This window comes from Natrix helvetica (genome assembly GCF_964273705.1).
Source record: "Natrix helvetica genome assembly, chromosome: 1".
Lineage (NCBI taxonomy): Eukaryota > Metazoa > Chordata > Lepidosauria > Squamata > Natricidae > Natrix > Natrix helvetica.
This window is the reverse complement of record NC_138548.1, coordinates 210,237,084-210,264,777: the sequence shown is the minus strand read 5'-3', so window position 1 is coordinate 210,264,777 and position 27,694 is coordinate 210,237,084. Positions and strand designations below refer to the sequence as shown.

The following is a 27,694-nucleotide window of genomic DNA, read 5'->3' as shown; positions in this document are numbered from 1 at the left end:
TTCAATGTGTTATTTACCAAGGTAGAATATTATAATGGCAGATACTGAAAAGTATTAGATGCATCACTTTTTAACTAAACAAAAATATGAAATAATAAATGAAATCAAAAGTAGTTCTTTTACCCTTCCCCGACCTTTCTGGAGGGCAACCTTTAGCCTAGATCTCAAAAACTAAATACAGCTGTAATCCTAGGTAAGGTTGGGCAATCTGCTCTAAAGATTAAACTTGATCTAAATAGATGTTTTGCATTTGCTTGACTGGAAATGTAATTTCAGATGTAGATTCAGAACTGTTTGTATATTGTACAGTTTTCTAATTTTGTGTCAAATGTCAAGATGCACGCATTGCATAAAATTGCAATTTCTCTTCTCCCATGTATATATACTACCTATGTTTATGTGAAATTGCAAAAACTTGAGAGTAATTTGTACTCTCAAGAGACTTGTTAAATCTGAAACAATGCAAAACGTAGCTTGCAGTTTTCTCTAATCTAAAACCTGCTTAGTTGGGTCCTTGTTTCTAACCTAGGACATGGACAAATTATGAAAAACCGTATGAAAACAGTTCCTAAAGTACAGTGCACGTACAAATAGTATCACCCGCATCAGTAGATAGTATGTGTTTTTAGAAGTAGAATATATTTCTGAAATCAACTGCCTCCCTACTTTTTCTCTGTTGGAAAAAGAAAACCTTGATTGAACATGTTGATGGGTGGCCATATAAATTTGATTAATAAATACTTTGATTAATAAATACCGGTTGCCTGAAACATAGGTTGGTTGCCACATTGTGTTAATGAACAATTGTATGATTTATAATGTTATTTGAATTAAACTGCCAGTTTCAGAGTACATTAATGTGTATACATTTCGAATTGGAGAGTTACAAAGTATTAACAGTTGGGAGCCAGCTCAATGGTCATGCTCTTGTTTTATCATGGTCTTCTTTTCCTGGTTGCTAACTAGTCTGTTTACAACTAGAATTTGAAGCCAATCTTAATTTGTACGTCACAGGTAAGCAATCTGAAGTAGCTGCACTAGCCTGTGCTGCAGTGGTGGGTTCCGGGGCCAGGCGTCCATCACATGATTGCATACAACACGCTCGCATGCATACTTACTGCCCGTGATGCTCCACAACGCCTCCGTGATACTCCAGCTGCTTGGCGGAGCGTCGCGCAGGTGCTGTACGCTCTGCGCATGCGCGGAAGCCCCGAACAGCTCAAATACAGATGAGCGTGGGCGGGTGGGTGGGCCCTCAGGAGCACTGTACTGGAACGGTACCTGGTGCGCCCAGCAAGCACCGGTACGCCCATACCGGGGTGTACCGGTCGTATCCCACCACTGCTGTGCTGGTTATCTAGATACTGATAACGTTTAATAAACCTGAAATATTTATTGAAGTATACAAATCTGATTGTCAAAACAGTATGATGCTTATCTTTGAGGAAGTCTCAAGGGTTTTTTTCCCTTTTACAAATGGTAACTGCTCAGCATTCATCTATGACTTCAGTGGTCAGTTGTTTTCTTGCTATCTGGTAATTGCAGTGTAGACCGTATTTTGATAAATAGTCACTAGCAAAGTGTGATATAAAAAGTGCAGTGTAAGCACAATTGTGATGGGGGAGGGGATTTTTGAAATATTGCAGCCATATATCCTGTGAGAGCAGTGCTATACTTTGGAACAAAAATCCCTGGCAAATTTTACGGAAAGGTCAAAACTGGCATGCAGGAGAAAGGAATAGTGAGGATAATTAATGAGAAACCATCTTCCAGTGATAAGCCTTAAGATATGCAATTGAATCTGGTAGAAGAGGTCTTGCTAACCTTACTGATTCTCTCGCTGGGTGATGTCCCTCACTGTTACCCTCCACCCTCATTTATACAGATGCTTTTAACTCCTGTTGGAATAGCACCACCAGTTGTGCTACTATATTTAGAGTTGTGCCAGTATTTCCATGATAAAGACCCTGCTTTTCAAAGCAGGATCCACAACTCATCTTTAGTTAGGAAGGCAAGAAAACTCTTGCTTGAGCACAAACATCTTTGTGAATTCAAAATGTTAAATGCATTTCTTTATTAAAGATTGAGAGTGTTGTACAAAATTGCATTAGAGGTGCCAGCATATTGCACGTATTTAGTATAAGGATGGAACAATTACTTGTACAAGTAGAGTGTACCTCGACTTGCAACAGTTCATTTAGTGGCCAAAAGTTCCAACGATGCTGAAAAAAGTGACCTTACGACCGTTTTTCAGAGTTAGCAACCATTGCAGTATCCTCAAGATCATGTGATCAAAATTCAGTTGCTCGGCAACCGGTTCATATTTATGACCATTGCTGTGTCCTAGGGTCTTGCAACCTTCTGACAAGCAATGTCAGTGGAGTAGCCAGATTCACTTAAGAACCAGGTTAGCAACTTATCAACTGCAGTGATTCACTTCACAACTGTGGCAAGAAATGTCGTAGAATGGGGCAAAATTCACTTAACAAATGTCTCACTTAACAACAGAAATGTTGGGCTCAATTGTGGTCATAGGTTGAGGACTACCTGTATTAAGCTATATTAGTTGCCTGTCTGTGATGGCATAGTAAGAATTATTTGCAATTAGCATGTTATAATTCTAACAACGTGCAAGAATCAGAGCTACTGAACCTCATATTTGAAATGATAGGGTCCTAATTGCCTCCGTCACCATTTTCAAAGCTATGGCAGTGTGACAGTGCTTCTACTTAGCACAACAAACAGTGGGAAGCATGTGGAAGAAATAAGTGGGTAAGTTGATTTTTACAAATTGCTTAAACAGCTTTTGTGATATAGCTGAAGATGAGATTGGTGTGATTTTGAGATTGGCTTAGCTTTGCCTTAGAATTCTTGAACTCAAATAATCATGAATGCTGCATGAAATCTTGTTCAGCAGCCCAAGGGCCATAATACTGAAGCCTTTTTTAGACCTCAGTCTAAAGTAAATCTCTAGTACAGTAAGTAAGAAACAAAGGAAAAGGAAAAGAACCCATAATACTACAATATCTTAAGTAAGCCATCCATTAATTTAAATGTTGTCTCTTGACAAATTTAAAGGTACTAGACAATACATGCTTCCTGTTTATGTGAACTGAATGAAGGAAATTCATTCCGTTGAAATTGGGAAATATAAAACGAGGGAAGTTAGCAACCTATCATAAGCAACTTTGCTACATACCTTTGAATTTCCATTATTCCATTGTTCCTCACTAATTTTAAGAAAGGGTAGAGGGGTTCTTTATTTCTGAGGGACGTACTTTTTTTCCTGAGGAAAAACATATAGATGGTCCTCAGTTAATGACCTCTAGTTCAGCTACTGTTCAAAGGACATTGAATGAGTGGTTGTTATGACTGGTCCTTGGCGTTCCGGCCATTGCAGCATCCCCATAGTCCCCACAATCACATAGATTGTGTTCAAGGCATTCGGTGTCCAGCTTGCGAATACAACATCACAGCATCCTATGCTCACACGACAGCCACTTGCAAGCTTCTTTTCTGGCTTTTGACAAGCAAAGTCAATGGAGAAGCTGGCAGGAGGTCGCAGAGCAAAGAGTGGCTTTTTTGCTTGTGATTCGCTTAACTCCAACACTTGTACTGCAGGAATGATCTCTTAAGTGGTGTTTGCATCACGTAACAATGGCAGTTCTGGCCTCAATTGACTTCATAAGCTGAGGGGCCATTTGTACTTTATTTCCAAATCTGACTTTTGCATCTGTTGACATCTCAATAATTTTTACCTGCTTTTCTGGGGGGAAAAATGGTCATTCTGGAATAATGTCACTGGGAATCTTAATACAATGAGGACTGAACCACATTCCATAGATGAAACACATTTTCTCCTGAGTCTAGGCACATCTGTATTTCCAAGGGTGCAGTTTACCACATAATGTCAAGATTGAAGTAGAGTAGTTTATAATCTGAGAATTTGGAGTTTAAGCAAGCATGGAAAAACAGCAATGAAAGAAAACCTTCGAAACACTCGTGCTTTAGCATTAAAAAAGGGAAAACCAGTTGCTTTACACATTATGGACACTGATACATGGGAAAATATTTATGTCTGTGTATGAAAGAGAAATCTAGTCTTTTATATACTCTATATTTCCCTAAACAAAATTTAACAGCTGGTTCTTATGAACTCAATATTAATGCTCCTGTCACTTAGATGGCCGCATACCATCCATGTAAATTTGAACTCTATGCCCTAGAGCAGGGTTTCCCAACGTCTGCTCTAGTACCAGTCCATGGCCTGTTAGGACCACACAGCTGAAGGTGAACGAAGTGAGTGAGCGAAGCTTCATCTGTATTTGCAGCCGCTTCCTAGCGCCTCAGCTCCATCTCAGATCATCAGGCATTAGATTCTCATAAGAACATGAACCCAATGGCAAACTGTGCATTTGAGGGATTGCCCCCCTCCCCTGTTTGTGGAAAAAATGTTTTCCACAAAACAGGCCCTTGATTGCCCTAGAGGCTTAGGGATAGCTTTTTTAATATATGTATTTGAGAAGAGAAAGTTGAAGAGGAGATGGACGAGGTGGACTTTGTAGACCTTACACCAATGGTTCTCAGCCTTTTCTTCACAATCCAGGGCTGGGGGATTACTTTTTGTGGCCATGTACCATGGCCATGAACCACCAAGACTTAACTCAAGATTTAAATTGTAACATTTCCTGAAGCCTTCATGGACCACTTGTGATGACATCGCCCCCTTCTCCCAAGAGGCCTGTGGGCCACAGGTTGAGAAACACTGCCTTACACAGTCAAAGATGGATCAACTATGAAGTGAAATATATTGGTGAATGCAAACAAACAAAACAAAACAGAACTGTCATCACAAAATACTTCTAGCTTAACACACTTGCTTTAGCTGATACAGTAGCAAGGCTGTAGAAATTAATGGCATAGTTTTGTATCAAAAATTTAAAATCTCCACTTCCTTATAGCAGGTTTATTATAAACAACAAAGTATGTAGCTTCTGAAGATGATTATGCTTGAGTAGAAAGCATTATTTGCTTTTATTGATTTGGAATTTATAGCAGATCATTGAGCGGGGGGGGGGGGGGGGCTTACTGTAGACTAGAGTTGGGAATTAGTAGCTCTATGGAAGTTACTGATTTCAACTCTTGTAAGTTCCAGTCAGAGTGATCAAAGGAAAGGGATGTTAAAGAGTCTGGAGATCAGTAGTCTCACAAATTTTCTGTGATGAAACTAAGATTCAGTTTGTGTGTCAAACTTTGAATGGGAAAAATGATGCCCGTGGAATTATTTAACTTTGAGACAGTATAAAATTTGAAATATTCACCAACCTAACCGACTTTAGTATGGTTTTGGTTTTAAACAGGTAGTGTAGATAGGATTAGAATTAAGGCAGATATTCAAAGTAAGCTTGATTTAGTGTTTCTATCATCAAGTGTTGCATTCACCTGCTTGTTGGAATTAATGATTGGGGTCCAAGGTGCTGCTTTTCCAGATTTCTTTAACTTAAGATATTAGGAAATCACACGTATAAAGCCTTTTTTGCAGCTGAGTCTTTGCTCCAATTTTTGGAATCTAGCTTGTGTGTTACTTTAATTTCAAGTAATGTTAAAAATCATTTTACATTGCCCACGATGAAAAGAATAAAGTATTGTGCCTTAAAAGACTAATAAAATAAATATGGGATAAAAGTTTCATGGACAGTTCTGTTTGATAGATGCAAAAGTATTTCTGAGAGAGAGATGAATGAATGAATCCATGATCTCTCTCTCTCCCTCTCTCTCTCTCCCTCCTTCCCCTCCCCCCCCCGTGTTTGTGTGTGTGTGTGTGTCTTTCTCCACCCCCACCCTCCCCACATAATTGGGGTTGTGATGGAGGGTATAAAGATATATCAGTTTATCAGTTTATCTTTATATAAACTCTGGTTCCAGGGTAGTCTATTGTTATAGGATATACTATAACATAATTTTGAATATCTGTTAGAATTTCCCTCTGCTCCGTCTTGTACCGTACAGAATTTAAGATGTGATTATTTGATCTTTCTCATGCTCCATCTTTCCCCAAATGGAGATGTCATCTACTGTCTCTTTTATATGCACATCACTCATGCATTCCTTTGCTACAATTATCCCTCTATTCTCGTCACACAAGTTTGGAAATGAAGATGAAATCCAAATGTAAAACTTTTCACTTAGGTGGTTTGGTCAGATTATTCTTATTTATTATTTATTCATTAAGTTCATATCCTGCCCTTCCTCCAGAATTTTGAGGAAGTGTTCTCAATTTTCCCCTATCCATAACAATAATTCTCAAAATAGGTTGGACTGAGAAATAGTATTTTATATAGTACTAAGGCCACTCGGTTTCTGTGGCTAGGAATGTATTTTAATCTGGGTATCTCCAGCTCTAGCCAGGCATCTAAACAATCCATACTGTGTCTTTCTCTTTACATAGTGCACTTACTTGGAAGTTAGCTACCAGATTTAAACCAGGTCATTGAATCTGCCTGGAAGCTTTTATGATAAAGCTGTTATATATTCAGCTAACAATAGCCAAGCAAACTGGACTAGCAAGAAGACGTGGTTTAAGAGGAAATTGGGAATCTAACAACAGCAAGATATTAAATAAGGTTGGGCCTGACTTGTTTCACTTGACATATCGGAATTAAGTGAGGGATTTATCAATAGAGGTGCCCCCTTTAATTGTAGGGGTTCATTCCAGTGTAAAATCTCTGTGAAATCACAAACTGCTTCTTGAACCTGCAGACAGGCTGAAAATAATCTGGCCAAACTTCTGAGGCAAACATTTGCTCCATGCACAGAGGAAAACATCCTTGTGCATGTCCTTTTCCAGATGTGAGAATATTGGTTTTATTCTTTAAAACCCTAAACATTTTATTTCTGTCTGTACTTACTCATCTCAGTTTGAACCTGCCCAGTTATTAAGACCTATGGAGCAAGTTCTTTCTTGATGACACTGTCACATCCAGAATTATTCCTGTGCTCCACGCCAATTTTAGAACCTAGGAATCCTTGCACCAACCTTCTTTGCTTTTGAAAAAGATAATCAAGTTGCGTCTTTTCAATTCATACAATACAAATTATTATATTTTTGTTTTGTTTTTTTATCATATGGTTGATCATCTTCCCAAAATGAACCTTTGCAACAAATGACAGGCTCCTCCAGAACCTAGCCCAGCCATGACTAGGAAGGCCTTTGCATACCTTGGAGTTGTGCCTATTCTTGGCGTGGGAGGCCCTACTCACCATCATTGCCTTGTTGCCCCCTGGGTGGACTACTGGAGTGCTCTCTATACAAGGCTGCTCCTGAAGAATATTCAGAAGCTTCACGTAGTGAAGAACGCAGTGGCACAGGTAGCTAATTTCGCCAGGTATTCGGTGTACATATCACCACTACTTTGTGAGATGCCTTGACTACAGATGTGCTTTCAGGTGCAACCCAAGGTGCTGGCAGTTATCTTTAAAACCCTTCATGGCTTGGAGCTGGATTAATTAAGGGACTTTCTCTTCCTGGTTGTCTATTTGTTCCATCCGGTCCTGCTGGATGGCAATGCTGGGAGTCCTCCTGGCTAAGGAAGGCCCAGAAGACAAGCCATTTCTCTCATAGCACCCACTCACTAGGTTGACTTCAACCCTGCTGGCCTTTCATAAGATGCTAAAGACCTGGCTCTGTGCTCAGGCTTGAGGCTCTGAGTGTGTCAAGGGACCCGTCTCCTGGCTACGTGGGTGATGGTTTGTTTCTCTTGGCTGCTGTCTATTTAAATTTTGGGGTATGTATTTCTTTTATTTTTATCGTTTCACTACCCCGCATCATTGTTTTGATGGTTGCTGTATAAACTGATTGAAAATAAACTTAACAAAGATAGGTGATTTTTCAGTTTGAAAACGAGCGCCATTGCTTAGCAGTAGGAATGCATTGCAGGGCTGGGTATTTTAATAATGATAATGTATTTCCCTTGCTTAAAAAATAAAATAAAATGAGCCACTGCTTTTAGGAAGCGGCGGTTTGATGAACCCGCTGTATGCTGATGGTTGACTAATAGTGTTAGTGAGGATTGAAACGCCTGGGTCTATATTGAAGAATAGAACATGATGCAGTAGCAGCCCTATTTGAAGGCAAGAGAGTCTGCAGAATACTTTCCATCACTGTCTGTGGGAGAGGTTGGGGTGGAGGGGGATTTTCAGTACCAAGGATATCAGTCAAGATCTGTCTTAAAGGGAAAATCTTCAGTTGGGTTGAAAACATTCACAGATTAATAAGGTTATTCATGTAATTTTCATGAGGCACAGCCAATTAGAAGCTGCAGTCGTTAGTGGAAGTGGGTATGTTACTCTTACCTTTTGTTGTGAAATAGCTTCACTGAAATGAGAAGGAAGCCATTTTCCTATTCTGAAAGAAATGGAGAAATCAGCAACAAGCCTGGGATTTGTTGAGATGACCAACCTGCTTGGGGCCATGTGTGGTTTGTGTTGCTTATAAAGAACTTGCTGTTCTAAGAACTATATAGCCCAGTGATGGTGAACCTATGGCACGCGTGTCACAGGTGGCACACGGAGCCATTTGTCAGGGCACGTGAGGCGCTGCTCTGTCAGCTGAGTTGTCAGCTGAGTTCACTGTTTTTAAAAGCCATTTTTCACCCTCCCCAGGCTCCAGAGGCTTTATAGGAGCCTGGGGAGGGCGAAAAGAGCCTCCCCCCCCCGAGGCCCTCCGGAGGCTTCAGGGACCGTCCGGAGGCTTCCCTGAAGCCTTCGGAACGCTTAAAACGACCCTGCGAACAAACCGAAAGTGACTTCCAGTTTGCCCGGAGGGTCATTTTGAGCGCTCCGAAGGCGTCAGGGAAGCCTCCGGACAGTCCCTGAAGCGTTCGAAATGCTTAAAACGACCCTCCGAGCAAACCGGAAGTCACTTCCGGTTTGCTCGGAGGGTCATTTTAAGCGTTCCGAAGGCTTCAGGGAAGCCTCCGGACGATCCCTGAAGCCTCTGGAGGGCCTCCGGGGGGGCGGGGGGCTCTTTTTGCCCTCCCCAGGTTCCTATAAAGCCTCTGGAGCCTGGGGAGGGTGAAAAAAGCATGTAAAATGGGGGTGAGTGGCTGTAGTGCGCGCATGCGCACTGGGGGTGTCGCGCAGTGCATTATGGGTGCGGCACGCCCGCACACGACCCCCCTGCGCTCCCTCTACTTGTGGCACGTGAGCCAAAAAAGGTTCGCCATCGCTGATATAGCCTCTTCAAAAAATAGACAGGATAGGAAAGAAATTTAGCAGTCACCTAGAAAATGTATTGGTTGCCCTAAAGTACTACCAGAAGCCTTCTCCAATCTGGTGGCATTCAAATGTCCTAAACTGTATCTCCTAGGACCGCGATGGCAAACCAATGGCACACATGCCACAGGTGGCATGTGGAGCCCTCTCTGCTGGCATGCGAGCCATCGCCCAGATCAGCTCCACCGCGCATGTGTGCACGCCTCCCGTCAGCCAGCTGATTTTCGGGTCTGCTGTGCATGCGGGAGTTGCACATGTATGCACGGGGAAGGGGTCACACGTGCATGCATGGGGGAAGGGGGGAGCACGTGGGGTGTGCCCCCTATGCCACTTTTTCTGTTTCAGTAGGCTTCAGAGAGGCCTGCTAGGCCCAAAATGAGGCACGAGGGGAGCGCAAGCATGCGTGTGGGAGTGTTGAGGGGCCTGCACATGCACAGGAGCGGGGGTGGTTGTGCGTGCATGTGCATGGGGGAGGGTGCATTGCATTATGGGTGTGGGCATGTGTGTATGTGCTGTTGCGCACACACAATTTTGGCACACGAGGACAAAAAGATTAGGCATCACTGTCCTAGGATCTTTTTTTTTTTACCAGTATAGGTAATTTTTGAACTTCAGGCTCAGCAGCAGAACCAAATCTTTAGGAAGAGAAAGCCAGTAGCAAGTTAATCTCTGTGGGAAATACGTTGCAGAGCAGGGGTGAGGAACCATGGCCCTTTTATGACTTGTGGACTTCAACTCCCAGAATTCCTGAGCCAGCCAATACTTCCTAATGGGTGGGATCCAGAGCATGCCTGTCCTACTGGATCTTACAGGATAGATATGTATAATTGGGGAGAGACATTCCCCCCAAGTAATCCAGTCCCTTCTCATGGAAGACTTTATAGACTACATATTACCTTGAATTGAACTGAGAGGCCTACAGGCAGCCAATGCAGCTTGTGGAGAAAAGGTGGTCACATGCGCCAGAAAAATGTTTGTAACTGGCCACATTACTTCATTGCAGTTTTTTCTTTTCTTTATCATTCTACTGGCAACTAATTGATTCCCCCCCCCTTTAAATCCTTGAAGCTATGGGTTGACTGTTTGAGCTTGCTCCCAACTAGTAATCGTCTGGATTTATATGCCAAGATAAGGAATGTTGAAGAACTGGAATTTGAGAAAGCAGTTAGTTGTGTGGATTACCGTGAGAGCTGTGAATTATCCTAAGAACATACAAGAAGTCCTCGACTTACGATTTTGAGCACAAAATTTCTATTGTTAAGCAAGACAAGAGAGTTTTGCCTCATTTCTTGCAACAATTGTTAAGTGAATCTGGCTTCCCCATTGACTTTGCTTGTCAGAAGGTCACAAAAGGTGATCACATGACCCCACTATACTGCAACTGTCATAAATGTAAACCACTTGTCAAACACTCTTTTAAGTCACTTTTTCAGTGGCATTGTAACTTTGAACAGTTACTGAAGGAATGGTTATAGGCCAAGTATTACCTGTAACACGAAGAGAGAAAATAAGGAAAAAGGATTTTGGAGGGAGCAGAGTCCAGTGGGAAGGGAATTCCTTGCTAGGCAGGCCAAATTGTACAAGAGTGGAGTCCTTTTGATTGTATATCCAACCAGGTCAGATTCAAGGCTTCACACACTCTAGGTCAGGGATCACCAACCTTTTGGATCTCAGGGACCACTAAATTCATAATTCTAAATCCCGCAGACCACTAATATGGTTTTTTAAAAAGATAAATTGTATTTAGTGCAACATAAAAAAATGCAAATAATTTTTCTGCTGACCACTAACATTTTCTTGCGGACCACCAGTTGGTGACCACTGTTCTAGGTGGACTAGTGGACTATCAGCCAATCCATTTAAAAGCAAACTAAAAAAGTGTCTGCAGAAGCAGGAATTCTGGTCTTCCTTGTAGCCCAAGGAGGACCAAGGGGTTGGAGAAAAGGTTTGGGGGGGGGGGGAGGCAAAGGGCTTATCTCTCCAGTCCACATCAGCATGGCTTACAGTTTTTCCCCACCTTTTGTTAATGGAACACACACAACACACACTCAAAAATGAAAGCTTAAAATATATCTAAAAAATAAAAATGTGCACATTCAATATATGTCTCTCAAAATGCAACTTAAGCATTTCAGTAATCACATTTTATTGTAATAATCCATAGGTAATTTATGTCAATAAGTGATTTTTTGTTTATGTGTTGCTAATAATATCAGCTCTCTAAATCATTAAGTAATTGAGGCCATATCTTACATTCTTCAGCCTTGGAAGGTTGAACATATCAACATGTTTTAATTTGACTCCAGACAGTGTCTCCAGGCAGAATATTAGGGAAAGCATTCCTTCTAGAGTATAAGCATCTTAAGCTATCCTCAGCAGAAGGAGGACTCCAAGAAACAGGTTGAGCATGCAGCCTTGTGCTTGGGGAATGGTTAGATACCTGCCCTTGTGCCCGGGCAATGATGCTGTGTGAATTGGTCCATAATCTGACACATCTAGAGACAAGATTCGGAAAGATTGTTTCATGTGGCTGGCTGCAAGGATTACAGTTAAGATGTTGGAGGTGAATCTTTCAATGCTCTGTACAGATATAAAGAACTGCTTTTCAGATAATATGTTTATGTTCTATGTTCCTTTTGTACCTCTGGACTTTTAGATTGGGTTCACATGTCACATCATGCTAAACCACACTACAGGTAATTGTTGCTTAACAACAGTAATTGGGGCTGGATTTACTGTTGCCAAGCAAGTGCAGTTAGCCGGGAGAGGGGTTACAACAGTGCCATACAAACATGGCCAAATGAGCAAGCGTGCAATACAGAGTGTGTGCTTGAGGGTGGTGCAACTTAGAGAGATTTGCGACCTTCCCTGTTGACTCCCCCATTGACTTTGCTTGTTGGAAGCCAACAGAGAAAGTCAAAAGCGACAATCACGTGGCCATGAGACGCAGCCACTGTAGTAACTGTGTGAGTTGGTTGCCAAGCGTCCAGGATTGCAATCATGTGACCCAGAGGATGTTGTGATGGCTGGAACTTCCAAGACCAGTTGTAGGTACTAGTTGTAAGTACCCGTTGTTCAGCACTCTTGCAACTTCATACCATCACTGAATGAGGGGACTATCTATACGATTGTTGATTATGGCATAGTGTATTATAATATGCCAAGTTGTTGCAGCTGTGAGTCCTGATTTATGACTTGGATGAATCCAGTTAATTTAGGAATCTCTAGTTAAACACCATGGCTTAAAACTAAGCACCGCTTAATTTAAGTTGGGACTGGGTGTAACCTTCCATTCCAAATGAAGCCAGTATCTTGAGCAGAATAATTAATAACGCTATTCTGTAAGCAACAATGTATTCCTATCACAGTAACATTTTTCCTTTTTTAGTTGAGTAATTTAAAATCACCCAGAAATTAGCTGCCTGGCAACATAGAAGTGCAGATATTAAAATGACTTCCATGCCTTCCGACTGTTTCCATTACCTTGCTAAATTTAGATCAAGTAAAGCTTAGGAGCTGGCATTTTAACAGAAGTCAAGAAGGATAATACTGCATCTAGTCTATATAATCACTGGAGAATAAAGTAGCCATTTCTAGCTTCTTCTCAGTTATCCAATTTACTTCATTAAGACACATAATTCATCAAGTTCTCACTGCAACATTCATATTGAAGTGATTTGCTATATATCACCCTCTTAAAGAAATCTTGCATGTCTTCTGGGTTTTGCTCTTTAGTTCCTGCCTCCCACATTATCCACATTGGCTGGGAATTTTAGTTCAACATCATTTAGAGAGCTGCAGAATTGATATTAGCATAGAAATACTTCTTAAGTACATAAATCAAATGAGGCACTATTCATTTTAATAACATTAAAGTTGCCTCAGGTTTAAAAGGAATTTTTAACCATCTATTAACATCTAGTTAAAGCCTTTCTAAATGCTTTGGGTTATTTGTTTGCATATACCGTATTTTTCGGAGTATAAGACGCACCTTTCCCCCTCAAAATCTGGGTGCATCTTATACACTGGGTGCGTCTTATGCACTGAAAATCTGGGTGCATCTTATACACTGGGTGCGTCTTATGCACTGAAAATCTGGGTGCGTCTTATACACTGAATACAGCATTTTTTGCCTCCTGAAACCCCGCCCCTTCACCAAAATGGCCGTACATAGCCTTTAGGAAACTTGCAGAATGCTCCTGGGGGCTAGGGAGGGCAGAAATGAGCGAAAATGGGTCATTTTTTGCTCAATTTCCCCCCCCCCCAGCCCCCAGGAACACTCTGCAAGCCTCCTAAAGGCTATGCATGCCCCTTTTTTGACAAAAAAGGGGCCGTTTTCATGAAAAATCGGCCATTTTTGGCCTCCCCACACCCCAGGAGCACTCTACAAGCCGCTTAAAGATATTCTTGCCCTTTTTTTTTTGAAAAAAAAAATCAGGCCTGCTTTTGCAAAAAATGGACCGTTTTGGGGAGGTCTGCGGACTGCCAAAACTTTTTTTTTTAATTTGCCTCTTCAAAATCTTGGTGTGTCTTATACTCCGGTGCCTCTTATACTCCGAAAAATACGGGTATTTAAAATATTTTGGGGTTTATGAAGCCCCAGATATTTAATATAATCAATAGAAATCATGAAATCCATCTCTTTATGTAATTGGATGTACTACGGTCTATAATTTATACACTGGTAATGTAATATCCTTAGTATCTAAAGATCAGTGCAAAACTTCTTCAAAGCATCGGTTTACCTCTCATTGCTTAGGCACCAAAAGCTTGCTTTGAAGGTTCTTGAACTCTGATTCCCATTGGGAGACTTTTCACTTGAAACATTTAGAATGTTACTCAAGCTATTGAATCATTAAGAAGCAGCCTCTGTTCTACAAAACGTTTGCAGTGATGGTTCAGAAATTTACTCCTGATGCTTTTGCCATTTGAAGTAGGAAGATTGTTAGGTTAATTCTTGATCTGCTAAACAGTGGATGAAATGGCTGGGGCAAAAACATTGGGCACATTTTAATAAATTCTATGATGATATGTAATGCTTTCTTTTGAATGATCAAAATAATTAATGGGTAGCAGGCTGGTAATCTCCAGAACAGTCTGACATGAAGAATCAGTTTGAAGCTAAGAGATTCTGTCTTAGGTAAAATAATAAGATTTAAGATGGAAAATTCATAGCTACATTGCTGAATGTTTGTGAGTTTTGTAAGTACAAGTAGTACTCGACATGACTTTAATTGAGCCTAGAATTACGGTCATAAGTCATGCTAGTTGTTAAGCAGGTACCACCACCAGACAAAACCATTTCTGATTTTACAACCTTTTTCCAATGGTCGTTATTTACTTTCTTACTTATTTATTATTTATTTAATTTCCATAGTTGCCCAACTCAACCAAGTGACTCTGGGTTGCTATAAAAATTGAATAAAATAGAAATTGAATAAACTGAGTGAACCACTGCGGCCATTAAGCAAATGCCGTGATCCTTAGGTGACCATGTCAATTGTTTAGAAAATCCATTGTCTGCAAATTTTTTTTTTTTTGCTGGAAATTGGAAGTAAATGCCGTTTCCAGCAAAAAAACAAAACAAAACAAAAACCCCAAAATCTGCACATTGCGATTACGTGATCGCAGGATGCTGTAAATAGACATAAATGAGAGTCAGTTGCTGAGTGCCAAAAATGCAATCGCATAACTATGGCGGGTGGGTAGGGGAATCATAACATCAAACCTGGGTCATAAGAAACTGGGAGATCCATCATAACTTCAAACAGTCGCTAAGCAACCCGCCATTAGTCAGTCTAGCTGTATTCTTTATCATGCATTGCTGTGATCTGTAATATATTTGTCTTATTTATATATCAATTGGTTGTGGTTTAATAAACAGTACCTAAATAAAAGGTAAAGGTTCCCCTCGCAAATATGTGCTAGTTGTTCCCAACTATAGGTGGTGGTGCTCATCTCTGTTTCAAAGCGAAAGAGCCAGTACTGTCCGAAGACGTCTCTGTGGTCATGTGGCTGGCATGACTAAACACCAAAGGCGCATGGAACACTGTTACCTTCCCACCAAAGGTGGTCCCTATTTTTCTTCTTGCATTTTTACATGCTTTGGAACTGCTAGGTTTGCAGAAACTGGGACAAGTAACAGGAGCTCACTCCATTACGCAGTGCTAGGGATTCGAACCGCCGAACTGCCAACCTTTCTGATTGACAAGCTCACCGTCTTAGCCACTGAGCCACTGTGTCCCCGGCATAAATCCATTACTTGGTTGGCTGTGATTGGCAAGTAATGGGAGATAATTCTGTTACGCGACACTAGGGATTCAAACTGCTGAACTGCCGACCTTTCTGATTGACAAGCTCAGTGTCAGTAGCCTCTGAGCCACTGCGGCCCTAGTACCTAAGCAGGAACACATAAATTGTCTTTATTGAACTATTTGAACAACTAGTCATTTCTTTGTTAGAAAAGGCTGAGTTTTAGACATAATTACAAGTGGTGGCATATCCTTTACAAGTAATTATTTCAATCAGATGTTCCCTGAACCTGTTGATCATTCATGCATACATAGTGCATGGAAATTGGGTATGTCCCTTTTAGGAAGTTGCTTCAGCTCCTTATTAGTTTTGAACCATCTAGCTTGCTGCTGGCTTCAAGTCAATTGGATTAAAATTAGAGCCTTCTGTCAGCCATTCTGTAGCCTGAAATTTTTTTTTTTTACCCATTTTGTTATAGATTTACTTGTGTGTTTAGGATCATCATCATACTGCATGACTCACATTCGTTTCAGCTTCAGATTACGGATGGGCACCCTGACATTCTCCTGTAGGATTTGTTGGTGTAATTCAAAATCTATTGTTCCCTCAGTGATGCTGAGCTGACTCATCTCAGAACAACCCCCGAATCATGATACTTCCTCCACTATGCTTAATGGCTTAATGAAGTTCTTTTTTTTATGGAATGCATTGTTTAATTTTCTCCAAATATAGCATGTTTCATTAATGGCAAAACATTCCATCTTTGTCTGAACTTTCCACAGAGCATTATTCCAATCACCTGTTGTATCCTTTAGGTTGTCTTTCCAACCTTGAGACAGATGGCAATATAATTTTTGGAGAGCGGAGATTTTCCCTTTGCTATACACTCCTGTCAGTGGTGGGTTCCGGATCCTGTTCCAACCGGTATGGTTGGAATGGGCCTGGTGTCGTCCACGATGCGCACAGCGTGTGCGCATGCGTTGTACTGTCCAGCAACGCCTCTGTGAGCCTCCGCAATGCTCCAGCTGCTCAGTGGAGCATCGTGCAGGCGCTGTATGCGCCGTGCATGGAAGTGCCGAAGACTTTAAAGAGAGGTAAGGAGTGCGGGCGGGGGGGTGGGCCGTCTGGACCACCGTACCGGAACGGTACCCGGTGTTCCGGGCAGGCTCCGGTACGCCTGTACAGGGCGTACCGCCTGCAACCCACCACTGACTCCTGTGCTCATTCTGTGTTTTTCTTATGGGGAAGTCATGAAAACCAGGATTCCAGCCAACATTAAGAGTGGCATCAGATCCTTTAGGAATCTCTGGCTTTTGTTGGAAGGGTACTCTTGGGAAAAATAACAATAGCATTCATTTTCTCCATTTGGGCACCATCAGCCTGACCATAAGTTGATAAAAAGGCAAAGCTTTTCCAGTTTCATCAGTATTAAAAGCTTTTTTTTAAAGTTCACAGAGATGTTTTTTTCATTAGGACATGATTCATTTCCATAGATTTGTATTGGGAATAGCAGGCTGTGATGGCAATAACATGAGTGTGTGTTTTTTTCAACATTGAAGGGTCTCTCAAATTCACACATGATTATAGTCCCATTGATTGGAATATCTCAATATTATGAATCTCTCTCTCTCTCTCTCTCTCTCTCTCTCTCTCTCTCTCTCTCTCTCTCTCTCTCTCTCTCTCTCTCTCTCTCTCTCTCTCTCTCTCTCTCTCTCTTTTTCTCTCTCTTTCTCCCCCCCTTCTATTTCATGTGCTCAGTGAAGACATGGCACAGTAGTGTTTTAGTTGTTTAGTTAATCAGAATTTTTAATATGTGATTGAGACTTTGCTAAACCACATATATTGTAGATCATGAAGCTACAATATTACTGATAGTTTTAAAGGGTTCCCAAACTTAAACTTTTATCTTAAAGAAGTGCTGTTTTACTTTTTTGGGTTTTTAAACTTTACTGTTAATCATGTTAATGCATACAGTGTTCCCAGGTTGACCGTTTAATTTAAAGCCTTTTCTGTAATGTGAATACTTCTGGATGCTTGTCTACTAATCAGTTGAAGTATTGCTGTCACAGAGTAAGATATATGGATTTCTTAGAAAGTTTTTTTTCCTCTGTATTGAAGCAAGTAACCTAATGTTCTGTTTTTCTACATTACATCTTAGGACTGCTTTGGTACAAATTAACTCCAGGTTAGTACTAGGGCTTACAGTGAGTAAGTACAGTACTGATTCATTCAATATCACTTAATTTGAACTAATACAATCTCCAATTCTTGCTAGAGGAGTATTTGGGGCAGTGATAAATTGCTCTGGGATTTTTCATAGATTTCTTTATCAGAAGCCATCTTTTTAAAATGGCTTTGGAATTTGCATTTGCAACTTACCCTTCTTTTGGCTATTCCACTGGCTGTTCAAAGATAAGAGGGGTGGGGAAATCCTTCCTTTTTAAACTTGTTTGCAGTTGGGAAATCTGCTGTCTTTAAAATTACCCCTTGTACCCTTTGTCACATGCCTAGGTTGTTTCTTAAACTATATTGTGGATGGAATAGGGTCCCTTTAGGTTGTCTCCCTGAGTTTGTAGGCAAAATGGTGGGGAGGGCAGTAGCCCTCCCAACCTTATTTTTCACTTTGAGGGTTAGCGATGCGTCAGATAAATAAGTGGGTCTCTTACTTCATAGGCCGCCTCTGTGTCAGAACCCTGGGATTTCCTTCCGTGCCTTTTTTAGTGTGGCTCAGGTTGATGTATCCCTTCAGATATTGCCCAGCTTTCATTTTGTATTGTGTGTGTGTGTTTTGTGTGCACAGCACAGCCTATGACTCATTTATGACTCCCATTAATTTCCTTTCCAGTCAGTGTGGGCACAAGCAGCCCACTTGCTTTGTCAGCCTTTAAAAAAAAAAGTTAAAGTTTTAATGTTGGTTTGACGTGATCTTTTGAAAAGGCTGTTTTTTTCTGATGTTACTTTCCTCAGAAATTATTTAATTGGAGGCATCGTCATTTCTTTCTTTACCACTCGCATTTTTATTTCACTAACTGCAGTCCTTGAAAGGGGGGGGGGGAGGAAGAAATAAAAGCCTGTTGTGCAGCAGAAAATTAAAATACACCCCTGCAATTCAGCACCTTGCAATTGAAATATAACCATGGATGTCTGCTAAGGTCTTTGAACCATTGTCAGTAGCATATATTTTTCTCTATATTTTTCAGATCCTAAGGCCAAAAATGAGCAAGCTTTCATGTCCTATTTAGCAAAATTCTTAATTTTATCCAGCAGTTTTTACATCAGCCTTGGAATTATTCTTCAGTTGTCATAGAGATGGTGTGTGTGTGTGTATATATAACTATTTTTAATGCATGTTTTCTTCCCGCGCCTCTGCGAGGTGGAACATTTATTTCTTTCATCACCATGCTACAGAAGCAGTATGCGAGGATAAATTGAGATGTTCTAACTTCCCAATATATAAATAAAACTGCCAGAAACATTAATCCTATTTTTTTATACCCATATATAATGAGACGATAGGCTTGAATGGCAAAGATTGTTCTACAGTTATATGACAAAAAAGGGTTTATTTCATATTTAGGATATTAATTTGAGAAGCTTAGATGTGGGCATATTCAAACCTGTCAGGAAATGGTGTGATTGTCTCGGGATGATTCTAGGTATAGGATGTACGTTCTCATGAACTTTGCTTATTTCTAGAAAATGGAATCAGGAGGGCAAAGAGTATCTTTATAGCAATCTTGAGTTTCATTAAGAGGGATATTACTTGGCTTCAGAATAGAAATAATTCTGCCTCAAGAATTCTTCTGCACTGCTAGTAAGGGGGGGGGGAAGAAGCATGCATATTAGCGTAGCAAACACACCAAATTTGTCTACTTATTTCAAAGCAAACACTATCTAAATGATATGTGATACATTAGAGACAATTTGATGGAAGAAGTTAGATAAAAGAAATATTTCGGAGCAGCCTTGTCTAATTGAGTGTCCTTCAGCTGTGATATAATATAATGATTTAGGTTATTTTAAATCACTTTTTAAAACAAATCATAATTCTCCATAAGAACAAGATATAAGTTTTAAAAATGATTCATGAAACCATCCGGCACTGCCTCCCCCCTTTTTTTTTCTTATAGGACATTTTTACATAATTTTGGAAGCAGTATTACTGATTTGGGACATACGGTAGCTAAAGCTGTTGTTGAACCCTTGTACATTAGTTATGGGAGATCAGTCATGGAAGAATATTAGCTTATCAAATAGCAAATTTGTATGTAACTTCAGTTTATTCATTATTTGATATCTTTGCCCTTACCAATCACAGGATTAATGTGAGCAGTTCCTATAATGCATGTCGATTGATTATGGCATATTGTCTTATGATTGGCTGAAATAGGAATATTATCTATTCTTAGAATAGCTCATAGTTAAAACTAGTTAAGTTATTTGAGGATTTTTTAAAGCTCAGCCTTACGTTTCCAAGATATTCCCATATTGTTTTGTTGATTGAATAGTAATAACTTGTCACATCTAGAGAGAGAGAGGGGCAAAAATCTTAAACATATTTAATGATATAATCTGTTTTTCACACTAGGACATTGGGAGATCTTAGTTTCCTTTCTTGTCTTATTCAGTAAAATGCTGACATTTTTTCTAATACCTGAAATATAATTTTGTCACTTACAGTCTGTACTGCAAATAATCTACCAAACCTTCCACAGTTTTGCACTATTGTTAGGATATATTTATATGTTTGACAGTGTTTTTTTCCCAAGAGAACAGAAGAATGTAACAGATTCTGCATACAGATATAAGTTCAAATTCAGTTCATCTATTTATATGGTCTTTGAAAAAAAAAGTTTTTTTTCCAAAATAACCACAATTATGCATCTTGCTGGATATAGAAACTGGAACAACAATTTGCTTGCTGTTACCATCTCCTTTTGTTTATGATAGTCTTTGTACTGCATCATTTTATATTTAGGAATGTTATATGCTATCAAAACTATCAATACAGCATTCCCATTAACACATTAAGAATAAAGTCATATTTTTAATTATGTACATGTGTTGATCCATACAATTTTAAGCCCGGATTTCAGTTTCCATGAAATCAAACTAAAATCATGTCTTTTGTTACCCATCTTTTTCTGATATGAGCGCTTAACTTGACTTATGACCACATTTATGTTGCTAAGTGAGATATTTGTTAAGTGAAATTTGTTCCACTTTACCACTTTTCTTGCCACTATTGTTAACTGCATCACTGCAGATTGTAGGTTAGTAACATGGTTGTTAAATGAATCTGGCTCCCCCCATTGACTTTGTCAGAAAGTGGCAAAAGGTGATCACATGATCCCAGAACACTGCGACCGTCATAAATATGAGCCAGTTGCTAAGCATCTGAATTTTGATCACTTGACCATGGAGATGCTTCAATAGTCGTAAGTGTGAAAAATGGTCACAGGTCACTTTTTTTCAATGTTATAATATTGAACTGTAACTTGTAAGTCGAGGACTACCTGTATGTATTTTTTGTTGCAATTTGTAAACAGCACTTCTTCCTCAAGAATTCTTTAAAAAAATACTTTAAAAGCACCAATTAAATATCCCTCCAGAGAAGGAATCCAAGTGTTACTTAGTATAGAACGTATGGTACAAATGGCTAGAGGAAAGAGGGAAAAATAGGAAAGCAATAAAGGGAAGAAAAAAGATTAAGAGACCAGAAAATAAATACAAAACTGCAGAATTAGCAAGAGGGAAAAATATAAGATGTATTGTATATAAAAATAGTATGAAATTTGATCAAATGTATTAAAATGATGTATTGTATGGAATTAATAGAGATAGAAGATGTGTGTGCATGTGTGTGTGTGTGTGTATACAAACACATAGATGCATAAGGCATATATGTATAGATAAAAGAAATATAATGGATATTTAAAAGATGTAGAAGGGTTGCAAAGACAATATAAATGTATAGTAAAAAATAATAAAAAATATCCCTCCAGAGAAAATAATTAATTTTAATAATGTATTAATATAATTTTTCATAATTCATAATTATATTCATAATTAATATAATGGGATTGAACATTGGTTTTCTTGGCTTCAAATGCTATAATTTAAATGTGCGTGAATATTTGAGGACATGGATGAATTGTCCTGACTGGTCAGCCTATTAGCCAAGCTTCCTGGTGGTTAATTGGTTTTTTTTTTTTTTAGCATATACTGTATATGCTGTGGCTGCTGCAAGAATTTGCTGGATGACACAACTAAGGTAAAGGTAAAGGTTCCCCTCGCACATATGTGCTAGTCATTCCTGACTCTAAGGGGCAATGCTCATCTCCGTTTCAAAGCCAAAGAGCCAGCGCTGTCCAAAGACGTCTCCATGTTCATGTGGCCGGCATGACTCAAAGCCCAGTACTCTTCAACATCTTCATCAATGATTTGAATGAGGGAATAAATGGGGAACTGATCAAATTTGCAGATGACACCAAGCTGGCAGGAATAGCCAACACTTCAGAAGACAGGCTTAAGATACAGAAGGATCTCACTATCTAATAAAATGAAATTCAATGGTGAAAAGAGTAAGATTCTACATTTAGGCAAGAAAAACAAAATGAACAGGTACAGTATAGGTGGTACCTTGCTCAATAGTAGTAACTGTGAGAGGGATCTTGTATGGACAACCATTTAAATATGACCCAGCAGTGTGCAGCAGCTGCCAAAAAACTAACATAGTTTTCCAGAGTGGGTTTGCAGGATGGTCCAGTGATGATATTGTCACAGCCAATTGGCCTCGAGACTGGGTTGAATCTGAAGCCACGCCTCTGGGCTCCTCTCTTCTGACAGATCCAGGTCCAGGTCTCTCCTGGGGGGCCCTTCTAGGCAGGATTCTCCCCCCAGGTCCCTTGATTTCCTGAGGAGGTGCAGGGGGGGGCCTGCCCATTCCCCTCCCCTCTCCATGGAGGATCTTGACCAAGTAGCTAACCAGCCTGAGTTTCTATCCCTAGAGACACAGCTGGGAGATAGAGATCTGTCCAGGACCGCTCTGGAACCTATCCCCAGCCATAGTCAGATGCCAGTGGGATCCAGCTGGGTTTCCTTAGATATGGAGGACCTGCCTGTGGGTCTTCAGAACCTCATTGAAAGAGCCATTGCCTCTGGTGTTGCTGCAGGTATGCAGCACCAGGTGCCTCACTCTGCTTCTCACGGCGAGGTCACTGTTCCCAGCTCTTCATCATCCCAGCCACAGGGCCCTTCCCAGCCAGCATGTCCCCCTAGGTCCCTTCCTTGGCAAGTGAGGAGTCTGTCCTGGGGGACAAGGTGCAGCGTGACCCAGATCTCTCTGAGGACGAGGAAGATCTGGAGCCTGACCCCCCGCCTTCACGGGATTGTTCCCTGCTACCTTGTTCCGGTCCCTCCTATGCAAAGCGCATGCTACTGCTCAGCTGGGGGAGGGGGGCAAGTCGGCAAAGGAAGGGGAGCCATCAAGGAAGCTCCAAGGCACGGTCTACTCTGAGCCCAAAACGGTTAAGGAGGAGATCTCTGCTCCTGACCTATTCCTGGAAGTAGTTAAGAGGCAGTGGGAGACACCTGGGGCCTTCCCTACCCCAGGCAGCAATGACAGACGGTTCTATAACATTGAACCAGATTTTTCCCAAGCATTGCAGATGCCCTCTGTGGATTCGCCGGTGGTGGCTTTGGCTGCCCCAGACTCGCTGATACTCAAGGATGTCGCAGACAACCTGAAGGCAGAGGAAGACATCCTCAGGAAGACATTGCGACCATAGAGAGAGTCCCTGCGGACCAGGCGGCAAGGGTTTCTATTCAGACCTGTTCCTAGTGCCAAAATCATCGGGGGGATGGGGAGCCATTTTAGACCTAAAGCTCCTAAACCAATTCTTAGTACATAGACTTTTTAAAATGGCATCCTTCAAGTCCATCCTGGTAGGGGTTCGGGAGGGGGACTACATGGCATCCATTGATCTCACAGAGGCCTACCTGCACATCCCCATCCTCCCCGGACATAGGCATTTTCTACGCTTCTCCTACTTAGGGCTTCACTACCAGTACAGGGCTCTACCATTTGGGTTGGCTTCGGCCCCCAGGACCTTTACCAAGGTGTTAGCGGTAGCGGCTTCCCATCTGAGGGAGATTCCCATCAGGCTCTTTTGCTACTTGGATGACATCCTCGTCCAGGAGACGTCTCCTGCTCAGACTAGGTCAGATCTTCAGCAGGTCATTGACACCCTCCAAGGCTTAGGGTTCTTGGTTAACTTCGAGAAGAGTACTCTCTCCCCATCCACCCGAATCCTACACCTGGGGATGGTGATTGATTCCCAGTTGGGTCAAGTGTTTCTTTTCCCAGATTGCAGGTCCAGCTTCTTGAAGTTAATTAACCAGATCTGGAAGGATCGTTGTGTCCCTGTAACCCTTCTTTCCAGCTTGCTGAGAAAGTTCATCTCATGCATCGAAGTGTTCCTATGGGCGCAACTACATGCCAGGACGCTCCAATGAAGGCTGCTGCCATATCAGAGGGCCAATTCCAGCAACTCGACGCTCAAGGTACCAGCGACGCCACAGGTGCTGAAGTCTCTCAAGTGGATGTCCCCGGCATTGCTCAGGGGCTGCGAATTCAAGGAACAAGAGTCTCATATTGACAACGGACGTCAGCCTGTTCAGTTGGGGGGGGTGACCCTAGGCTCCCAGCTGGCACAGGGCCGGTGGTCAATGAACGACCTTCAACACAACATAAATTGGCTGGAGCTCTGGGCAGTCCACCTCGCCCTACAATGGTTCCAAACCTCAGTAGAAGGTCATCACGTCCTCGTTTTAACAGACAACGTTGCAGCAAAGGTGCACATCAATCGGCGGGGGCACACGATCCAGAGCATTGCACACTGAGGTGATGTCGCTGGGATACTGGGGCGGAGAAACACTTGCGCTCCATCCGAGTGGAGCACATCACCAGCATTGACAACCATCAGGCGGACTGGCTGAGCCGGGAGACGGTAGACAACAGAGAGTGGAGTCTGTCCAAGGAGCTTTTCCAAGGGATCTGCCAGAGATTCGGGAGACCGGTGGTGGACTTGTTCGCCACTCTGTCCAACACTCAGCTGCCGTGATTCTTTCAGTTCCCAGCTCGGGGAATGGAGGGGGTCAACGCCCTTCGCTCCAGGTGGCAGGTCGGGCTGCTGTACACTTCCCCCCCCCCACCTCTCCTTCCCGGGGTCATCCAGAAGGTAGTCAGAGAGCAGGCCGAAGTAATCCTAGTGGCCTCTTATTGGCCCAGGAGGGCCTGGTTCACGGACCTGCTGAGTCTGTCGGCAGGGAGACCGTGGAGGATTCCCCGGGGTGAGGTGAGATTGCTACAGGAGAAGTTGGCCCATCCAGATCCACAGTGGCTCCAACTGGCCGTGTGGAGATTGAGCGGGAGCGCCTGAGATGCACCCTCCTGTCCCAGAAAGTGATCAAAACCATCGAGGCCTCCCGCAGACAGTCAACCAACAGGATTTATGATTCCCCCTGGGTGACGTTTGTTGCCTGATGTCAGACCGCCCACGTGACCCCTTCCAGCCACGGTCCCTCGTGTCTTGGAATTCCTCCAGGAGGGTCTGGACAAGGGCCTGTCCCTAGCCACGGTTAGGAGACAGTTGGCGGCACTGGCCACGGTGCTCCCTGGGGAGGGCCCCACTCCACTATCCCGTTTGCCCCTAGTTAAGAGGTTCCTCAAGGGGGCAGCCCACCTTCATCCACCGCCAGTCCACAGGTTTCCTACGTGGCACCTCTCTACGGTGCTACGAGCCCTTATGGCCGAGCCTTTTGAATTGCTCTGGACGGTCAGCCAGAAGCTACTCACTTGTAAGGTTGTGTTCCTGGTGGCAATCACCTCGGCTAGGCGGGTCTCGGAGCTGGGACCTCTCTCCTCCAGGGAGGATCTATACATGTTTCACAACAACAGGGTAGTGCTACGCCTAGACCCAGCATTCCTGCCCAAGGTAAACACGGTCTTCCACCGGGCCCAGAGGTGGTTCTCTTGGACTTCTGCCCAGACCCGGCCAGGGAGCATAAGCACAAGTGGCACCACCTAGATGTAAGAAGGGCCTTACGGATCTACCTAAGGTGGACGGCGGAGTTCCGAAGTTCTGAGGCTCTGTTTATATCGTTCCAACCCTCGTCGCTAGGAAAGAGGGTTTCCCCGTCCACCATTAGCCGGTGGATCCAGCTGGCCATTGCCCTAGCCTATGAGGTGTAAAACTTGCCAGTTCTGGCTGGCATCACTGCCCATTCCACTAGGAGCGTGGTCACCTCGGCGGCCTGGGCCACTCAGGCCCCTATAGAGGACATCTGCAGGGCAGCGACGTGGGTCTCCCCGTCGCCCTTCATCCAGCACTACAGGCTGGATGCCTTCGCATCTTCCGACATGGCGTTCGGCCGCAGGGTCCTGCAGCAGGTCCTGTCGGATCAGTGAGGGCCCACCCTATGGGACGGAACTTGGGTATGTCCCATCACTGGACCATCCTGCAAACCCACTCTGGAAAATGACAGTTGGTCTTACCTGAACTATTATTTTAAGAGGTGTTTGCAGGATGGGCCAGTTCCCACCCTAGGTTAGATAGACAGTATTGGAGGTGGAGGTGTCTCTTTTGTGACTTGTTTTCAGGATCTCGGGAGCGCATACTGCATTGAAACTGGAGTCAGAGGAGAGGAGGCCAGAGGAGTGACTTCAGATTCAACCCAGTCTCGAAGCCAATTGGCTGTGTCAATACCATCACTGGCCCATCCTGCAAACACCTCTTAAAATAACAGTTCAGGTAAGACCAACTGTCATTCTAGGCTACATAAACAGAGGGATCGAATCAAGATCACGTGAAGTGTTAATACCACTTTATAATGCCTTGATAAGGCCACACGTGGAATCCTGCATTCAATTTTGGTCGCCACGATGTAGAAAAGATGTGGAGACTCTAGAAAGAGTGCAGAGAAGAGCAACAAAGATGATTAGGGGACTGGAGACTAAAACATATGAAGAACGGTTGCAGGAACTGGGTATGTCTAGTTTAATAGAAAGAACGACTAGGGAAGACATGATAGCAGTGTTCCAATATCTCAGGGGTTGCCACAAAGAAGAGGGAGTCAAACTATTCTCCAAGGCACCTGAGGGTAGAACAAGAAACAATGGGTGGAAACTAATCAAGGAGAGAAGCAACTTAGAACTGAGGAGAAATTTCCTGACAGTTAGAACAATTAATCAGTGGAACAGCTTGCCTCCAGAAGTTGTGAATGGCCCAAGCCTGGAAGTTTTTAAGAAGATGTTGGATAGCCATTTGTCTGGAACGGTATAGGGTTTCCTGCCTAGGCAGGGGGTTGGACTAGAAGACCTGCAAGGTCCCTTCCAACTCTACTATTGTATTGAATTCCAAAGGCGCACAAAACACTGTTATGGACATTACTATATGATTCCCTAAAAAGCTAAAATGAATTCTCAGCCACTATTCTTTAGTAAGCACAACAGACAAACAGGAACAAAGGTGTTTAGCCAGAGAGTTTTAAGAGGGTGGAAATGCAGTTGACCTCAGATCCTGCTAAAAGACTGGATGTTTGTGGAACAGCCGTGGTGACTTGTCAGGTGTGTGTTGTGTTTGTCTTCTTACCAGAAAGGTTTGCTAATTGGACTTACTGCAAGTACAAGCTTGTTTCTGTGCTGGAGAAAAAAAATCAATGGCTGGAGGCTAGCTTTTCTTAACAGAAAGTTTTCTAGGAAGGCCAGCAAATGAAATCTCTTAAGGAGGACAGAGTACAAGAACTTAGCTTGAGTGCAAATGATAGGACATGCTATTAGAAGATGAGTACTTGGGAATCTGTAACCCCCACTCAAAAACAAACAAACAAACCCAGGAAGACATTTGAAATTGATTTGAAGATCTTGACATGGAAGGTGTGGTGCTCCAGTCATCTGAGATACCATCCTTTCCAGAACAGTGGAAAAGACTTTCAGCTCTGCAGAGATCAATAAAGCAGACCCTCTCTACTAAGAAGAGTGTGGTAATAGAAGGTGGCAGAGGGGCAAGAATAGTTCTGTTTGGATAAATAAATAAGAGAACTTTTATTATGAGAAGTTTCCTGTCTTGCCCTGCCACATATCTAGGGGTGTCAAACTCGATTTCAT

At 42.2% G+C, this 27,694-nt stretch overlaps 1 protein-coding gene across 7 annotated transcripts in view; it reads left to right on the top strand.

The window, feature by feature from the left end:
* R3HDM2 (R3H domain containing 2) overlaps positions 1-27,694 on the top strand; it is a 199,947-nt gene that overhangs the window by 22,995 nt on the left and 149,258 nt on the right. Inside the window, exon 1 of one of the 7 annotated variants that reach the window (XM_081934634.1) lies at positions 26,321-26,339. The exons of the other annotated variants lie outside the window; for them this stretch is intronic. The gene's annotated coding sequence lies outside the window, so the exon portion shown is untranslated. Of the gene's footprint in view, positions 1-26,320; positions 26,340-27,694 lie in introns of those variants that run through there. 7 annotated transcript variants of the gene reach the window in all.